The sequence below is a fragment of the Cynara cardunculus genome (assembly GCF_001531365.2).
Source record: "Cynara cardunculus var. scolymus isolate 2C chromosome LG 12, CcrdV1, whole genome shotgun sequence".
Lineage (NCBI taxonomy): Eukaryota > Viridiplantae > Streptophyta > Magnoliopsida > Asterales > Asteraceae > Cynara > Cynara cardunculus.
Window position 1 is genome coordinate 2,851,377 of NC_037539.1, and position 19,198 is coordinate 2,870,574.

At 30.0% G+C, this 19,198-nt stretch overlaps 1 non-coding gene across 1 annotated transcript; it reads left to right on the top strand.

The window, feature by feature from the left end:
- Window positions 1-13,192: 13,192 nt before the first annotated feature.
- Window positions 13,193-13,274, top strand: TRNAS-AGA. The gene has a single exon. It is a non-coding gene; the product is annotated as a tRNA-Ser (tRNA).
- Window positions 13,275-19,198: the final 5,924 nt, after the last annotated feature.

The following is a 19,198-nucleotide window of genomic DNA, read 5'->3' on the forward strand; positions in this document are numbered from 1 at the left end:
TCAAAATATAAAAATATAAGTTTTTAAACCAGGTCCACAATATACAAAGAGTAAATCTATAAAGGAGGACCACCAAAAATATGTCTGTAACTACCCATGTGTTTTTTTAAATTTACATATTTATACCCTACATTTTGCAAAACTTCTTTTTTTCACATTTTGATCCCTTCGAAATATACTGACTTGCCATTATTTATGTTTTGATGATTTTAAAAGAAAAATGGTTAAAATATAAAAATACAAACCAAATATAACTATTTTAATTAATTTTCCTATAAAATGCAATGGATAAAATTCGCATTGGTCAAAAATACAACCATACTAAAAAATCATGTTCATAACTATGTATCGAATTTATATAATAATAAATACGATTTCAAAAATTATTATTCCATGTTATAAATTATTATTAATATTATTTTATTATGTATTTAGGCAATTTTTAAATTATTTGGCATATATTTACCAAAAAATTATTGAACGTATTTCCTTTTTTCACCAATTTTTTTAGTTTTATATATCAAATAATACATAAATCAAAAGTTAACTTATTTTTAGATATATTAGTTTAAATTAAACTCTATAACCGTAATAAAATCAAAATATTATAGATCCCTCGTCAAACTTTCTAGTGACGGTGTTTGAATTTTAATCGATAAATAAATTCAAACATATATAAATTTAGGGCTAGTTTACCTAAACATTTATCTGGTAAGCGTTTAATTGTAAAATTCAACGTTATCGCTTATCGTCATTACTTACCGTCTTACCAGATAAGACTCTCAGTTGTTACATTCGTTATTATCGGGTAATATTTTTGTTCCTTACGATATTCATCTAATGTGACGTGGTAAACATTAACCCAAATAAGCATTTGGTAAACGGTCACACCATAAAAACAATAGCGCTTTGATTATCATTCTTGCCAAGTTTTTGGGAGTTGACTTTTTGTATAAATGATAAGTCAAAACCAAACATAAATATATCATTACAAATTGTTTATTGAGACGTTAGAAATGATTAAAAGAAATTGAGATTTAACAATACATTATTGGGCCTGAAAAGTTGAATAATTGTGGGCCGATTACACAGGACAGGCTTATTAATCAAATCGTACAATAAGAGGGGCCCATTTACGCGTAGGGCCCAATCTTTCATTCTGCATTCTGCAACAACCAATGGGCTTACCCATTGACCCGGTTCGGACAATTAACCCCACCCTTGTCTCGCTTTAGAATAACTAGAAGGGGATTCGTGACATGCAACGAAATATATCTTAATTTTAATATTTTGTTCTATTTTTTATCTCAGTCGATGTTATAATATGTTCTTATTTGATTTTGAAAAAGTGATAATGTTTTTATTTTTTAATAAAATATAAATTTGAAGATATCATAAAAATTTGACAAAAATATATCGATATTAGTGCCAAATTAACTATTTAAAATTTTTCATTTTTTATGTAATTTTTTAATTAAATTATTTTATTATAATTTAATTTAGGTTCAATAATAAAGTAATTTATATTCTATTTAATAACATAATTTTTATAAAGGTAATAATTAATTATTTTGTTATAACTCAATAATTATCCTAATTATATTTTAGATTTTTTATATTATAAAATAATATATTTATTCTCTATTTGATTATGTTTATTCGCAGTTAGTTACAAGAATTCAAACATAGAGCTTTAATAAGTTATATCTTGAATTTTAAGTAATATGCATCAATAGACAGTAGTTCATGCATAAAAATGAGTTTTAAGAGTTTCTATCAAATATTTTATAATATAATATAGATTATATAAATTTGTTAAATTGTATAACTGATTTTAAATGTAAACTTGTTAATTTCTATAAGTTAAATTTTTTATTGATGTTTAAGTTAGTAAACAGTACATATATTTATGTAAGATAATCAAGGTTCATTTATTTGGGTTAATATTTAAATTAAAAGATAATCGATATATTTATTGGTAAAATTGATTTATATGATTTATAATAACAAAATATTATTAAATCAATTATTTCTAGTCTTCTTGTATATTATTGACCTCGATCAATCAGAATATTCACAAAAATCATTCCTTAAAAATTGATTACCGTTTTGTATTTTCTAAAATTGAAATTATTTTATAAATGGCCTTATAATAAGTTTTTTGAGTAAATTACGGATTTGGTCCCTGTGGTATCGTGTTTCTTACAAATTTGGTCTTTAGACTTTATTTATTATGGATTTGGTCCTTAGACTTCATTTATTGTGGATTTGGTCCTTGTCATATGCACTTTTTCATGGTTTTGATCCCTAGACTAAACGGTCGTTCAACAAATCTATTAAAACCAAGGGTAATCATTTCATTTTCTTGAATTTCATTTTCTAATTAGAGGCAAAAATGTAAACACATAAACTTAGAGGGCCAAAGATGAACATCATTCATCTTCTTCTCCAAGCCTCCATCCCTCCGTCAAAGACCATCTGCCATTGTGGGTAGCTCCATTGTCTACGTTTTCTAGCTCCCACGATCATTTCTTCCTTCAAAACATACACACACACACTCCCCCCCCAACTCTCTCTTCCCCTACAGTCATCGACTCCACTTCGTACACAAATGTTTTCAGGAAGCCATCAGAAACTTTGCTTTTGTTTATGGAATCAACATACACACATAGTGATAGGGGTGGGTTTCATCAAAACATAAAATACACACACTTACACACTAGCAGGGGTAGGTTCACGGTGGTAAGATGACGACGGTGGTGTAGGTTCACTAAGGTAGGAGTGGATTTGATCATAATGCATAACATGTACGACTTACGAGGCTACATTGGGGGTCACAGAGTAGGGAGGAAAGAGGAGAGGGGTTGACACCGAAGATGGAGGGAATGGAAGAACAATGAGTTATGAGTAGAGTGGGATCATGGTGGTGAGGTGCGCCGATGGTGGTGGGTGGGTTCATGGTGGTGTGAGGGAAAACAGTGGCCAGTTAGGGTGGACAATGGTAACCCGCGATTGGAGAAAATCTAATGGTGACAGACGATCTTTGTCCATGTGATCATGGATATATGTATGCATTATCCATAGCTTGTTTTGGTAGCTTGTTTTGTTAACCTAATATATGGTGTTAACTTTGTTGACCCATCACAACCCTTCATCTTGGAAATCAATGAATCATATTTATGATGGCATTTTTGTAATAATAATGAGCATGATACGTTAACTTGCAAGATGAACATACACGAACAAGGATATTATTGGAAGAAAAATCATTCTTTACTCCCGATCTTTAGTTACTCTTCCGTTACACATCATTTACGTATGAACACATACTGAACATTGTTCACAACTCTTCCATTACATATTGTTCACAATATTTCCGTACACATTGTTTACATATAAACACACACTAAACACGTATTAAACATTAATTGTTTACAACTTGTTACACATTGTTCACATATGAACACAAAGAACAAATGATGAACAATCTTTACATGTATGTTTGTGGAAAAAAAACATATTAATTAAGCTATAAACATGGAATTAGATTATATTATAAAAATAAACATATTAATTAAGCTAAAAACATGGAATTATATTATATTATAAAAATAAACATATTAATTAATCTATAATTATGGAATTGGATGATATTGTAGCGGCCCATTAATTTAAATCGATTTAGAATAAAAAGAAAAATTATCTCTATACCCTCAACATCAATTACCATGTGAGAGATGAACCTAATATAAAAAAAAATTCATGGTTAACAAATGATCATAGCTCTCACTACACACACACACACACACACACACACACATATATATATATATATATATATATTGAGAAGTGGTAAATATTTAAGAAATAAATAAATGACCTTAACTCTTCATACGATCAAAATCGGATTTGAATGGTCAACAATTACGGTTATACAAAAAATAAAGAGAGTATTTTTCATAGCTTTTACAAATATGTGGCAAACGGGTTCATATATGAACTATATGTTTATATGCAAACGCGTAATTTCACATATGAGTTATATGTTCATATGTAAACGTGTAATTCACATATGAACCCATGTGATTCACATATAAACTAATTAAATAATTCACAAATGAACCAATTAACCGATTCACATATAAACAATTATGGATTTTTATGACTGTCATCTTCAAGGTCTTATAGAAGTAATAGAGGTTTGTGAAAACTATGTCTAACACCCACCATTACCAAAAAAAAAAATCACACAATTAGATATTGCCTAAATCACAAGGGGTTACAGCATAATAGTGGAGGCCCTAGGGATTCCCATTTGCTCATATTCTATTCCATGCATACACAAAAATTGTAGTTACTGAGTTTATCAAAGCTGATTTCTTGTCATCATAATTTATCGGGATTAGTCCAAACTAGCAAAGGACACCCATCCAAAAAAATAGATATTGCGTACGTGTGAATTCCTCTATCAAATACCGTGTTTTTTTCGTTTTATAGTTTTACAAAGTTAGAATTTTCAAAGTCTTATTCAACTAAACCGTTTTAGTAAAAATTATTTTAAAAACCTAACCATTGTAAAAATATTATAAATTGAGGGGCTTAAGATGTAAATTAACCCAAAGTATAAAGGAGAAAGCACTATTCGGTTGCCGCATATCGGCATATGTTCCTTTTCTGCCATTATTGGGATTCTTTTGAAGGAAGGGTTAAAAAAGTAAAATTGTTAGAAAATTGAAATAGAAAAAGAAACTAATATAATAATACAGATATTAAATTAAAAATAAGCATATAATTTATTTGCCTTTGTTTTTTTTATCACATTAAGAATTATTTTTAATTAAAAAATATGTGAAATAATTATTTAGGCTTAAAAGTAAAATTTTAACCACATATTTTAAATCCAGTTTATGTAATAGTTAAGATCTCTTCTTATGATGCTTGATTGGTTGAGCTTAGACTTCAAAGATCAAAAGTGTCTGAAGATTCCATGTTTAAATCCAAGGAGGAATAAAAGTCCCTTTGTAGTCACGGAGATTCAAATTCGGTGACTCCGGGATACCCGCAAAGCAGATGGTCGTTCTTAGATTAGTTGGCTCGCATAGCAGGTTGAATATCCATGTTAATAAAAGAAAACAGATCTCTTCTTACATTTTTTTTAACAATTTGTTGTTCCAAAAAAACACTTTTAAAATTATATTCGGTTTGATCTTTCTTTGCGTATTTAAATGACATGAAAATACAACAAAACCCTCGTTTTAATGACTGGTATATACGTTAAAGGATTAACGACAAAGATTAAATAACGCAAAAAGAAAAATTACAGAATCTTTGGACATGGGTCAGTAAAGGATAAAACCAAATATTAGATGAAGCTTTGTGTAGGACATGAATGAATAGCAAGATAAAGGCATAGAGAATGATGTGTTCACTTTGTTTTCTACTTTTGAAACCCCATTGACATTCTAAGGACCACTTTTACATTCAATCATCATCCCTTTTCAATCCCCTTTGAGCATCACTTGAGCTTTTCTTTCAAATGTCAAAAGAGCACTCCTAACAAGATAAGAAGAAGCTTAGAGATATGTGTTGAGTGTTGGGATATATGTGATTTGAATTATATATTAAAGCATAATTTATGGATAACAGTTTGCTACGAGTTGATTCGTTTTGAATCTTTAATTATGGGTTCTGTTGTTTGAAGGCCTGTTACTCTGTTCAGTTTTGATGTATTACTGAAAGACTTGTATGTGTGTTAATCGTGCAAAAGGGTGTCTTTACTTTCATTTACTTGCAATTAGGCATTACTTAATGTGTGATTCACAGTTAGTTAGAATGGTAAAAGTATTTTCTATAGAAAAAAGAAGCTTATTTTACATAGGAAATAGATTTTCTTATCGAAAAACTTGATGTCTGCACTACATAACTTGTATATGTGTTCCTTTATGGTGCATTTGGTATCTGGTACAAGATAATATGAAAACCCTTTGTACCTTTTTTGGCGCAACATTAGACAAAATAACTTTTTCCCCGTCCCACAAAAATAGGTGGAACAAAAATAAGGAAGATAGGCAAGATTGGTAAATTACTAAACTAACCATGTCAAATTAAAATGTTTAATATCTTCTGCAATTCTTCCAATTGACTACCTCACCCACGTCTGTTTAGTCCAATCTTGTCCAGTTCCGTCCAACTCTGTCTCCTTACCAAACACACCCTTGTCACATACATCTTCACTACAAGTATCTACCAAGTTAAAAATGTGTTACAAAAACATATTCGTAAGGGTAAGAACCAACTTACTAAAAGAGCAACCAAATTGTTCGCATGAAAGTTTTGTGTACACGTGCTAGAGATGCACACGAATTTGGAAGTCTTAATTATGTGCATCTCTAGTACACATCATTACAAACTGTATTATCTTATCATCTTTACCTTAATGAAAATAAATAACTTTTGGAAAGGCAAGAAAAATCTTATAGATAGAATAGCAAACTTTTAAATGATATCTGAATAAAAATGTACATTGTTAATATAAACTGTATCTATGATTTATGATCTGTATACTTTAAACTTCAAAGTAACAGGTTTTCTTGATCAAACTGATACAAATGATGTCTTAAAACACATGACCTTTTTTAGATAAGAATGGAACATAAAGAAAGAAGAAATACACATAGCTCACCATCATTTAACTCAAAGAGTTGTATGCCAAAACCACCGATAAAAAAAATGTTAACTTTTCGGACCATCTTTTTGAAACAAAATACCTTTTTTGGAGGACCATTTTGTATGCTAAAAAATGAATGGTGTAAAAAAGATTTGGTATAATCCAAAGGGAGAGCAATTTCCAAGTTGTGAGGCCTAAATCTTTTTAACCATGGATTCTTTCCTCTTCCACTTAATTGTGGTCTTCTTAATTGTGGTCTTCATTTAATTGATTTAAGACCCCTCTCTCTCTCTCTCTATATATATAGAGAGAGAGAATTTGTTTCAAATACAACTCATCACATTTGTACAATCAATGCAATCCAATAAATTGAGATATTTATGGAAATGATGAGAGTTCATCTATTATGATTTGAATATTTATGAAAGATGAATATGGTTCATTAATTATAATCAATACTTTATATTAGGAAACAATCAAAACTTCTATAAAATCACATATTAATCAAATGAAATGGATGGTTGAGATTGAGTTGTATTGATTGCACAAATGTCAAGGGTTGTATAATAACCAACCTCTCTCTCTCTCTTTTTATATATATATATATATATATAAATATATATATAGTGATGTGATCAGTCTTTTTTTCACCATTAAAGTTTTAGATAAAACTATGTGGACATTGATTAATCTTTTTATCTAAATTGAAATCCTAAATAATAGAGGATTACTTTCATTTTGTTATATTGACGGTTTTAAACGTTGTAGGTAAAGCTATTCTTTTCAATCGAAAAAGATATAGAAATTCCATTCTTTTTCACTACATGTTTCTCGATATATGGTTTTGTTAAGAGCGAGAATAACATTTATATTCAATTGTTTGATGATATATATGTGCATGTATGTTCTTTAATTCATCTGATATCACGATATTAATAGTGGTAAATATTGGATGGTTATGCATAAACCTATTTGGTTTGTTTTTCAAGACAACCCAACTTGTAAATATTTAGGAGCTGTTTGTTTGCCTCTTAATGATGACATTAAGAGGCAGCCTCTTAATCGGTAAGAGGCGGAGGCTGTTTGGCAAAAAAAATAGAACCTCTTAATGGTGACAATTGGCTCTTAACCATTTTGCATCCTATACCTCACTAAACCATTCAGATGTTGATTTTTCCAACTATGCCCTCCCTTCTTCCCCCCTCCATCACCGTCTTCTCCCCCCATCACCGTCTTCTCTCCCCCCCTCGTCGGTCTTCCATAACCACCAACAACACACATCGTCGGTCTTCCCTCCCCCTACCCTCGTCGCCGGTCTTCCAGCAGGTCGTCGCTCGTCGCCGCCTCTTCCAGCAGGTCGTCGCTCGTTGCCGCCTCGTCGCTCGTCGCCGTCGCCGTCTCCACCTCGTCGATCGTCGCTCGTCGCCGTCGCCGTCTCCGCCTCGTCGCCGTCGCCGTCTTCGCCTCTTCCAGCAGGTCGTCGCCGCCTCGTCGCTCGTCGCCGCCTCTTCCAGCAGGTCGTCTCTCGGTTTCTTGATCTTGCATAAATCTAGGGTTTGGTTTAGGGAATTTATCATTTTTCTTTAGAAATTGATGGTGTTTATTGCTTATTTCATGTTTGTAAGAATGTTAATGATGATTGGATTATCGACATTTTGCAATTTCTTGAGGATTTGATACTGATATGAAGAAACATCATCTTTGGTAATTGTATGTTGGTTTATTCAGTACTAAATCATAACTAGGGTTAAAATGGTAATTTGCTATCATTCAGAGAACAATTACCAAACAACCTTGTTTCATTCAGCACTTAACCATTCTTATCCTCTTAGCCATTCTAACCTCTTAACTATTCTGAACTAAATCATTCAGCAACTGCCAAACAGCCCCTTACTCTGTGTAATACATAAAGACATTCAACAAACTGATCAAAGTAGAAGCTGACGGTATGCTTCTATTGTAAGCAGTAGATTTTATTCTTTAGCATGATAAGTAAAGAGCAATGAATGATTCTTGACGGATGATTATTCGTTAAGAATCTTCACAAAAGTTAGGTAAGATCCAATGTCAGAGATCTTATACTTTAATATCAACAAAATCATAGAAACCAAACACAAGAGAATGAAAGTTAAAGAAAATGAATGCTGAGAAACTGTGTATCAACACAATGATGACGGTGGACGGCCATTGCACCTTATGTGGCTGTAAACAACGTTTTTGCCGCATCTGTAAATGTCCCCCTTTGTCGGACCACTCCTCCACGATCTCCTTTATTCCTACACGATTCTTGCTTTCAAGATATTCAATTCGAACACGTTTCTAATTAAAAGAAAATTAAGAAAATGGCAAGTCATCACTACAGAACTTATCAACAAGAAGCTTTTACTTATAAATTTTCATATGACACAACCATTACATATAATCTGGATGATTGGTATCAAAATTTTATGTGCTCATTATTGATTGTTTCTAATCTTTACTTTGATGAAAAAACAAAAAGAAAGAACAAATACGCTTAATACCATTCAGTAGTGGACGATTTCGCACCCCAATAATTGACCATTGTCGTTCAATATGATAGGTGGGCTCTACCGATTATCATGATGTGAAATAACCGAGTTAAGAGTATTTTCAACGTACAAGCTGAATCACATTTTGTGCCATAAACAGTTATAAAGAATATTTTTTGTAGTTTATCTAAAATTTGCAACATCAACAAAAGAGTTCCATCGTTGATCTTTGTAATCTAGTAAGTGGCGGGTCGATGTTTACATACACGCAATATTCTTTGCACAAAAGTCAATCACGACATTTAATGATAAAAATAACCGTTTTGAATTTGGAAATCAATAACAAAAGCTTGAGAGTCACTAAAACAAAAGTTATATATTTTTTTTCCATGTATACCGTTCACTACTCCTAATACTAACATTTTTTAACTCTTTCGGTTTAACTTTAATCTTAGTATGTAACTTTAAATTCTTGTGTATCAATTGATCAGAGTTATATCCTTGAATTTAAACATAAACATTCTAAACACGTACAGTAAGCGTCAAAACAGTATTATCAAACACTTAAAAGACAGATTTAGTCTGGTTGAAAAAAGAGACGGATTTTAAAAAACTCAAAATATAATTATAAATAAAAAAAATATACCCAATTATTTGCATCCTTTTCTACAAATGGAAAGACAAATGGTAGCTACCAATTCACAAAAGCTTTAATGGTGGTGGTGTCCTCTTCTCCACCATTTGTTTTTTTTTGAATGATCGATGCATGAACTTCAATCATGTGTTGACTCAAATATTTGATTACCCATTTTTCATCTATTTGGTTTAGTTACTAAAAATTTCTATTCATAATATCATTAAACTTTCTTATTTTGAATGATTAAGTCTCTGAAAATTTTTCTTGAATAAATAACAATCACTTTACACACAACGACATCACTACGCCTCACCGCTCCTTTTGAATGACATAGAGTTGGGAACGGTAAAATCGGTTTAAGTTTTTTTACTTCAAAACTTTCTTAGCCGATTTCAGATAGTTTTTTAGGTTAAAAAATATAGGTTCTATGAACTCCTCCTTAAATTAAAACAACAGAACATAAAGTTTAAGTCAAAAGTATTGAGATGCAGAAACAGTGAAAAACCTGGGCAGGTGAAATAGAAAAAGATTTCGTGTTTATTGACAACCTTTTTTACAAGCGCCTTAAACCTATAAAATGATAGGAACGAACCTCATTTTGGCATTTCTATTTACGATTTTAGTATGTGAATATAGGGTTTTTTGTTGGTTCATTTTTTAGAAGGTTTTTTCCGCTAATTATTGAAGGGGTTCTATTCATCTTCTTACCTAATTGAAACACGATCTCAATCTTGATTAGGCAATATTCATGTCTACTGACTCTATGATCTTTCTTTTTTGTGATTTTTCTACGTTTTTTTGTCGCCAAAGAAACTTCACCCTTCAATTCACAAAATCAAACGGATACCAGAAGCCTTGAGACAAACGAGTTTCGTCCTTAACAAAATCTGGATAGAAACACGAGTCCTTAGCGATACTATGGGCTACCATGTCTGCCATCGTTTCACAAACAGACATCACGAAGAATCGTCTTGCAGTCTTGGATTATAGAGCCAAACGGCGAACTCAATCTCATACTACTTCGAAGGGCTTGGATCATAACCAGACAGTCCATTTCCACCGCCACCTGTCTGTCTCTGTACGAATTTGGGTATTTTGAGGTTTTCTTTATAAATTTTGGGTATATATGTTAGAGAGTTGTAACTTTGGATTTTGGTGTTTGATGATGTCGTTGTTGGTGTTTGTAGTGGTCAATGGATGGTGGGAGAGTCATTGATGAAGAATAAGATGATGATATAATTAAAGTGAACTAAATGAATTAAATAATTATTTTATTGTAATTTATTTTTGAAATATCAATCGACGTTAAAGCATAACTCACACTCCAATAGCACCCACTGCATACACGATCTAAGTAATTATCGAGTTCGGATATCATCTCTAATATTTTTTCTAACAATCCCTTAACGACCCCCTAATTTTTTATTTAAAATTTAATTTCTATGTTTTGATCACCAGAAGTTTTGAATTATACACACAATCTCTTTTTTTATCATCAAACAAATATAAATCATAAATATTCGGTAACAATTTGATGGTTAGTAGATGCATCTTGAAACGTTTGTCAACAAGTAAGGGGGTGTTTGAGATTGCTTAAAAAAATAACTTATTGACTTATTCAGATGTGGTACCAGTAATAAGCACTTTTGAGTGTTTTGATAAATAGCTTATACTGTTGCCAAACCGGTAATAAAGAGTTTTTGAAGAAGTTAACCATTCTAACTTATAATAAGTTGATAAAGACTTTTGTAAAAAAACATAAGTTGTTTCAAATAAGCAATCCCAAACACCCCCTAAATCTAATAAAATAGAAGCAATTTAAGAAAATCGTCTCAATTTGAGTTACAAGTGAATAATTACGACCTCATGATGGTTACATGTTAATTGCTCGATAAATAGTCGATAGATCTCAAAAACATTTGCTAGCGCATAGATCTTAAAAAGATAAGCAATTTCAAAATAAACCCATTTGAAATTGACTTACGAATGAAAGTATATGACGTCACCATGTTTACATGATAACTACTCGACAGGGAGCTTGATAGCAAACCTAGGTTCAAACAATGCTTGATGGAGCTCGATAGTACTCAATAGACGCTCAATGGAATTAATTTGAATATGATGCTCTTGTAATATTTGATAATTGCATGACTATTTTTCTGTAACTTTTTTTTTGATTAACCTGGATATTCAACCCACTATGCGAGCCGACTAATCCCAGGACGACCACCTGCTTTGCAGATAGCCCGAAGTCACAGCATTTGAACCTCCGTGGCCACAAGGGGATTTTTATTCCTCCTTGAATTTGAACCTGAGATCTCCTGGTACTTTTGACATTTGAAGCCAAGCTCAAACTAATAAGGGACCACCCTTGTGGTTTTCTGTAACTATTTGTATTGCCAAAAATTGAACTATACTCTTTGATTTGATGACCATTGCAGTTGTGACGTTGGTTAGAGATAAGAAACCTCGTAAATAAAAAAATTCATGCAAATAACTGTAGAAATAAAATTGACAGAAATTTAAAACTATATAAACAATTATCTTATTTGATAATTGTTCTACATATATCATATCTTTTAAGGTAATTCATATATTACTAAATAAGGGAAAAATCCACCCAAATCATACCCGTTTCAGCTTTAATTTCAAATTTAATCTTGAAATATCTGCATGATAAAGGTATACAGCCTAAACCACTTAATATGGGATCTTTTTTAAAGCCGAACTGAAAGATACTTAACTAGCTAAAGAAAAGTATGATCGAAAGATAAAAAAAGAGACTTGTTGGGCTTAGTTTTTAATTAGTTATGATTTGGTTTAATCTCTTGAAGTTTGATTTATGTGCATACTCCCACTAAAGTTAAATGAATTGGTTTTGAAAGCGATAGCGAACATACTGCTTTTTTATACTGTATATTAGCTATCACTTATTTAAAGCTTAAAGTTCAATAGAAAAGTCGAGAATCATTTATTTTCACATACTTTAAATGAAGAAACCTGTTACATCATACGTTGGAAAAAAAAAAAAAGACTATTATCATCTTTTAAATAATAAACTCAGTTTTTTTCTAATAATTTTCATCATCTCATTTCGATAACAATAAAATTATATAAACAAAAATACAAATATTTAATAATTAAAATTGTTTTATTGACACGAGCGAGTCTAGAATTAAACTTGCAATGAAATATATTTTCATGATAAAAGACATTAACATCTATTTTTTTTTTCTTCATGAAATTGATTTTATGATATTTTAAATAATATTATAAAACAACTAGGCTATTTTTTAGAAACAAATAATATTATATTTATAATAATTAAAATGTTGTTTCATTATTTAATAAGATAAAATTTAGAAATTAGAAGCACAAGTGGACGTGCCGGAGTGGTTATCGGGCATGACTAGAAATCATGTGGGCTCTGCCCGCGCAGGTTCGAATCCTGCCGTTCACGTTTTTTTTTCAATATTTATTTTCAACACTTAAAAATAAAAATGCAATTTCAATTTTTTGTAGAGAAAAATATTTTTACAAGTAGTTGTTTTAATTAAAATGATACAGATAAAAGTTCGATGATTTGTTTATTCAATAAAATATTTAGGGACTTAATCATTCAAAGTGGAAAAGTTCGTTGAGTTTTTCCCAACTTTTTCCTTTGTATCCTTATGTTTGCCCATTTTAACGGACCTTCACTTTAAATTTCATTTAATCGGTTTTTGTTAATTACATTTATCCATTTGCAACAGATTTCTCCATCTATTTAACGACCGTTATCATAAACACACATACAACACTTTTAGGATCCTGTCATATCTAAACAACTAATCATAGATGACATCCCATATGCTATTACTAACAGATAGTCTGCATAACTAATCTTAAAAGATTCATATCATTGTTTATGTCACTAAAAATAAATATATTTAATTATAATAATCACTTGTATATTTACATAATAATTACATTTTTACCCCTTGTATGTGATCTTCATTCTCAAAAGCATCTAATCTTCTTATATAGTTTTTTTTTTTATTAACCTGGATATCCAATTCGTTATGCGAGACGACTAGTTCCAGGGTGACCACTTGCTTTGCAGATAGTCCGGAGTCATCGCATTTGAACTTTCGTAGCCACAAGATGATTTTTATTTCTCCTTGAATTTTAACCTAGGACCTCCTGATACTTTTGATCTTTGAAGCTAAACTCAAAACCAATCAAACACCATCATTGTGGTTTAGTTTTCTTTAATTACCATTCAAATAGTAATTTGGATACCCCTTCCAACAGCTCTTGAAAGTAAGATACCATAAGAATATATACCCTCCCAAAAGCCTTGTTAGATGTTATATGCAACATCCACCAAATGTCATCTAACAAAATTTTTTTTGAAATAAATATAATATATAAAAATTCTTAATTTATAAATTTTTAATAATAATAAATGCGATTGTTGGTAATCAAAGTTAACTAAATAAGGGGCCGTTTACCTAAACACTTACTCGATAAGCACTAACCGGTAAAATTCAACACTATCGTTTACTTACCGCTTAAGATTTTATTCACTAAAACGCATCGTATGCAACAATTTATCCCGGTAAGCGCTAACCATGGTAAGAGTTCTCTTCTTCACTTACTAGGTAAGACTCGAGATTCTTGTCTTCACTCTTACCGGGTAAGATTCTTATTTGATATAAGATTTTATAAAATATATTCATTAATAATAGGATATTTTAAAACATTTTTAATAATCTAAAAATAGAAAAACTTTAATATCATATTTAGATAAAGTTTGTTGCTATCTTATAATGATTATTAATGAGCAACGATATGAATTCAGATTATAATATTATCAGATAAAAATTGTTTCGTGACAGCGACAAGAGCCAATAAAATCTTTGAATTTTTTTATTATTGAATCTTGTTCATATGTGATAGCTTCAAAACAGATCTCAAAACTATTTGACTGAATCTATTGACTATTTGTTCAAGAAGATTATTGTAAAATTTTTAACAGATTCTCCAAAATGGATAATTAAAATACAAAATCTCTAAAAATATGTTACACTCAACTCAAACAACTTCTCTATTTTAAAGATTATAACATTGATTATATTAAGAGAAGTTCCAATTTTTTTTGGAGGCTTAGCTACATCCAAATCTTTTGATTACATTACATAAATGAGATAACAGAGATATATGTTAAGACACAAAAATAGGCTAAACCTAAACTAAACGATTAACAATCTGAATCTAAACCTAAACTATTAATAAATTGAATCTGAACCCAAGTAATTAATAATATGAACCTAAAAAATTTTGATCATAACTTTACACAAGTCGATAAAATACCCTAAACACATGTAACATTGAGCCCCAAAATCTTGAGGGTCATGTTCAAAATCTCACATTTAAAAAGGTTGACCTTGATTATATTATTAAATCCCAAATATTTAATTTTAAAACCTCTTACCAGTAAAAATATAATCAAAAAATATTTCTCCATCATATCATTGCAATAATTTTGAAAAATTCTCTGAATTTAAAGAAGGTCATGCATGCTCCATTTCCCGCTTTTTTCATTTTTGAAAAAAGTTACGAAGAATCTGTTCTAACAAAAACTTAATTAAAATCCTCAAAAATCTCAATTTTGAAGAATTAGTTGGATATGTTTTTACTTTTAATTTAATATAATTTAATTAAAGGGTATTATAATAATTTTAAAGAGGACATAATTAAAGAAAAACTTGTAGTTGAGCAAGAAGGATATTATAATTTAAAAATAGTAATATTTATATATAAATTAAAAAAAATAAAATTATTATATATATTTAATAATCTCAAAAGCATATTTGACCACTCATCTTTTCCCATTTGTCTAATCAAATTTATGCTTTGGGTTCCAACTTGTATCAAGTGTGCAAATCACAATATGGGAAAATATCTAAGAATTTTGCTTCATTTATTACAATTTTTTTAATTTTAATTACAAAATTTAATATATTTTAGTAAAATATCTTTTTATTACAAAGTGAAAATTTGAGTTTTTATGCTCCATATATCTCATATTAAAAATATGACCTAAAATTTAAATATGAGATATATGGAGCATAAAAACTCAAATTTTCACTTTGTAATGAAAAGATATTTTACTAAAATATATTAAAAATTTTGTACCCTAAAAAAATCTTACAAGACCTTTGAGGAAAAAATTTGATATCAGTAGTAAATAATTAAGTTTTATATGATGTTTGATACGTTTTAGGTTTTGCTTTTAGGAGAACACACTAATGTGTGGCTCCATAATGGTTGGGTATGAACTCGAATTTGACCTTATTTTGTTGTATTGAGATTCAGATATATAGTGTTTGAGAACTGGATGGTGATTATTGGATTTTCATGGATGTAGAGAGTTCGTTCTCAATAAGGAAGGATGTAACGTCCTTGCAACTACCTGACATTTCGTTTGAAGAGCTTGGGGTCAATAAGATGGAGTCTGATCTCAAACTAAAGGTTCGTTACACAGTGAATTGATATTTACTTAGACAATCTACAAAATCCAAGTATAGATGAATCATTGGAGAAAATGATTCATTTATGTATGACTTTGGTTAAAAATGAATGTACTTTTTGATCCATCAGAATCGTGTATGAACACGTGTTAATCCATCTAAGTCCACAACCAATGCAAGTGGCTATAAGATGTCTTCGATGATGTTGAATGATGGATCATGGGTTTCTGTTAGAATGGTAAAGTATTTGGGCTTTGCACCCCAAATCATAAAGATTATCGAGCCTTTGAACCTTTTGTTGTTCATTCTTAACGTAGACTCGATAAATGTAAAGTAATCTGTTATATGTGTTTGAAGATCTGGACTTTTGTAGTGAGAAACATATGGACAAGAACGAGGGAATGACATGAAGTCATGACGTTATATGGAAGGTTTTTAGGGGAGAAGGAATATTTTTGGAAGATTTTCAATAGAAAAAAAAAAGACAAGGTATTTTTCAATAACTAAACATTAAAGCATATTTATATAAGGTTGGGTTCATGTGAAAAAAGACTGTTTTCGTGAGACACGATTTTTACACTTGAAACTTCACAACAAAATATTGTGAAGCTAAAGAAAAGCCGAATCTTCACAGCAAAAACATTGTGAAGGTTATCTTCACAATGTTTTTCTGTGAAGTTTCAAGTGTAAAAATTGTGTCTCGCATGTCTCACGAAAACAATTTTGTCTCACATGATCTCATCTCTCTCTCTCTCTCTATATATATATAATATTAATAATAATACATCAACCATATTGGGTAAAAGTAATATATACTATCTTTTAATAAAGAATAAATATTTTAAATTATTAAGGAAAAAAGGACAAAGAGAAAGATATGATCAACCATGGCCTACTTCCCATATCAAACCTATATCCTCAAAAATCATAACTTCCCCATTAAATCTTTTGCTTTTTTGTCAAATAATATCGGGTTCAAACTCGTACCATACGGGTATGGATTCTTTGCGTTAGTTCAATTATTGTTTGTCGTCCCTATGAAAACTGCAAAGTTATAGATATTTACGACAACAGAACCGTTCATGGACAAGAGCTTAAATATTGTCATGAAAACAGAACGCTATGCATGTCCATTTTTCAGGAACAAAACTAATAATAACAACAAAGTCGGTTGCAACAGTTAGACGGAGTATAGGCTCTGATCAAGAGCAAAATTGTCGGTAGTTTCCTTGCGAATGGACTACAAGTTGATTCCTTTTCATTTTCATTGTTTCACAGGTGAAACAACTCGTCCCACATGGATAGAAAATGAGATTTATGAGCTACTTGTAAGATTCAAGTTGTAAGCTACCAAATAACTTTTATCATAACTAGTATGGGTACCGCGTAAGTATGAGTGCTTTGATTAATGATCTGATGATTGTCTATATAAATATATATTAATTGTTAATAGAATCATCAACAAATCATATTCAAATAATTCGAAAAAGTTAAATAAAATATAGTTAGTGAAATTTTAATATAAACACACATATATATATATATATATTGAGAGAGAGATTTGTTTAGTAATAAAATTGTAAAACTAAATAAAATGAGTAACAATAACGACGAAAATATAAGGAATCTGACACAAATTTAAGAATAAAAAATACTCCACATAAATATATGTCTCCTTCAAAGGATGATGTACATGTACTATTTTTCATCTTCAACACATACATTGACTTTAAAAACACAATAGTGAATGGACCGGACCAACCATACGATATGTAAAAAATCACATACCAAACTTAAAGACTTCAAATCTTTATAACTCAATAGATAAAATTATAATGCAATCAAAATCATAACATGAACATACATAAAATTATAATACGACTAAACTTACGATAAGAACATACTTAAAAATATAATGCAATCAAAATCATGATACAAACATACATAACATTCTAATACACTTTAAATTACAAAACAAACTTGCATAAAATTCTTACCTTAGATCATAATAAAAAATTCCCACAACCCAAACTTGAAAAGTTCAAATTTTCATGACTTGATATATAAACGTTAAAGAACTCGAAAACCTGCAAACCAAAAAACGTTCAACATGCATAAGTAAAAATTACATGGTGAACTTGAACATTTTAAATCTTTATCTAATACATAAGAGTTATAATGCAAACAAAAATCACGATACAAATATAAATAAAATTATAATGCAATCAAAATAATGAAACAAATCAGTATAAATATTTTACCTTATATTGCAACCAAAAAATCAAATATTAAACTTGAAGACTTCTTTTCAAATCTTCATGACATAATGCATAAAAACTATAATGCAACCTGAATAACATAACGATACAAACATACATAAACTTATGGGAGAAGTGAAAAAAAAACTATGAAGATTATCAATAGTAAAATAGAAGAAAAACCAAAGAGAAAGAAAATAAATTTAGAGATGTATAAGATGGAGATAGGATTTGAGAGGGTGTGAGAGATGAAGATGAATAAATAGTTGTTGTTTATATGTATATAAATAAATGATTGATGRGAAAAGATGAAGGGTTTGAAGTTATGTCATTTGAATTAATATAGAAGGAGATGAATGGTTTGGAGTTGAATGCAAACATTTAACAAAAAACATAAATTGACAAAAAAAAAATAGTAGTGGATATTGAGAGAATGAAGGAGAAAAAAGAAAAATGAAGTTCTAGGCTTTAGGAGAGGCCACTTCAAACACTCATGGTTTATTCTTTAATATATATATATATATATATATATAATAATACATAAGAGTTATAATGCAAACAAAAATCATGATACAAACATAAATAAAATTATAATGCAACCAAAATCATGA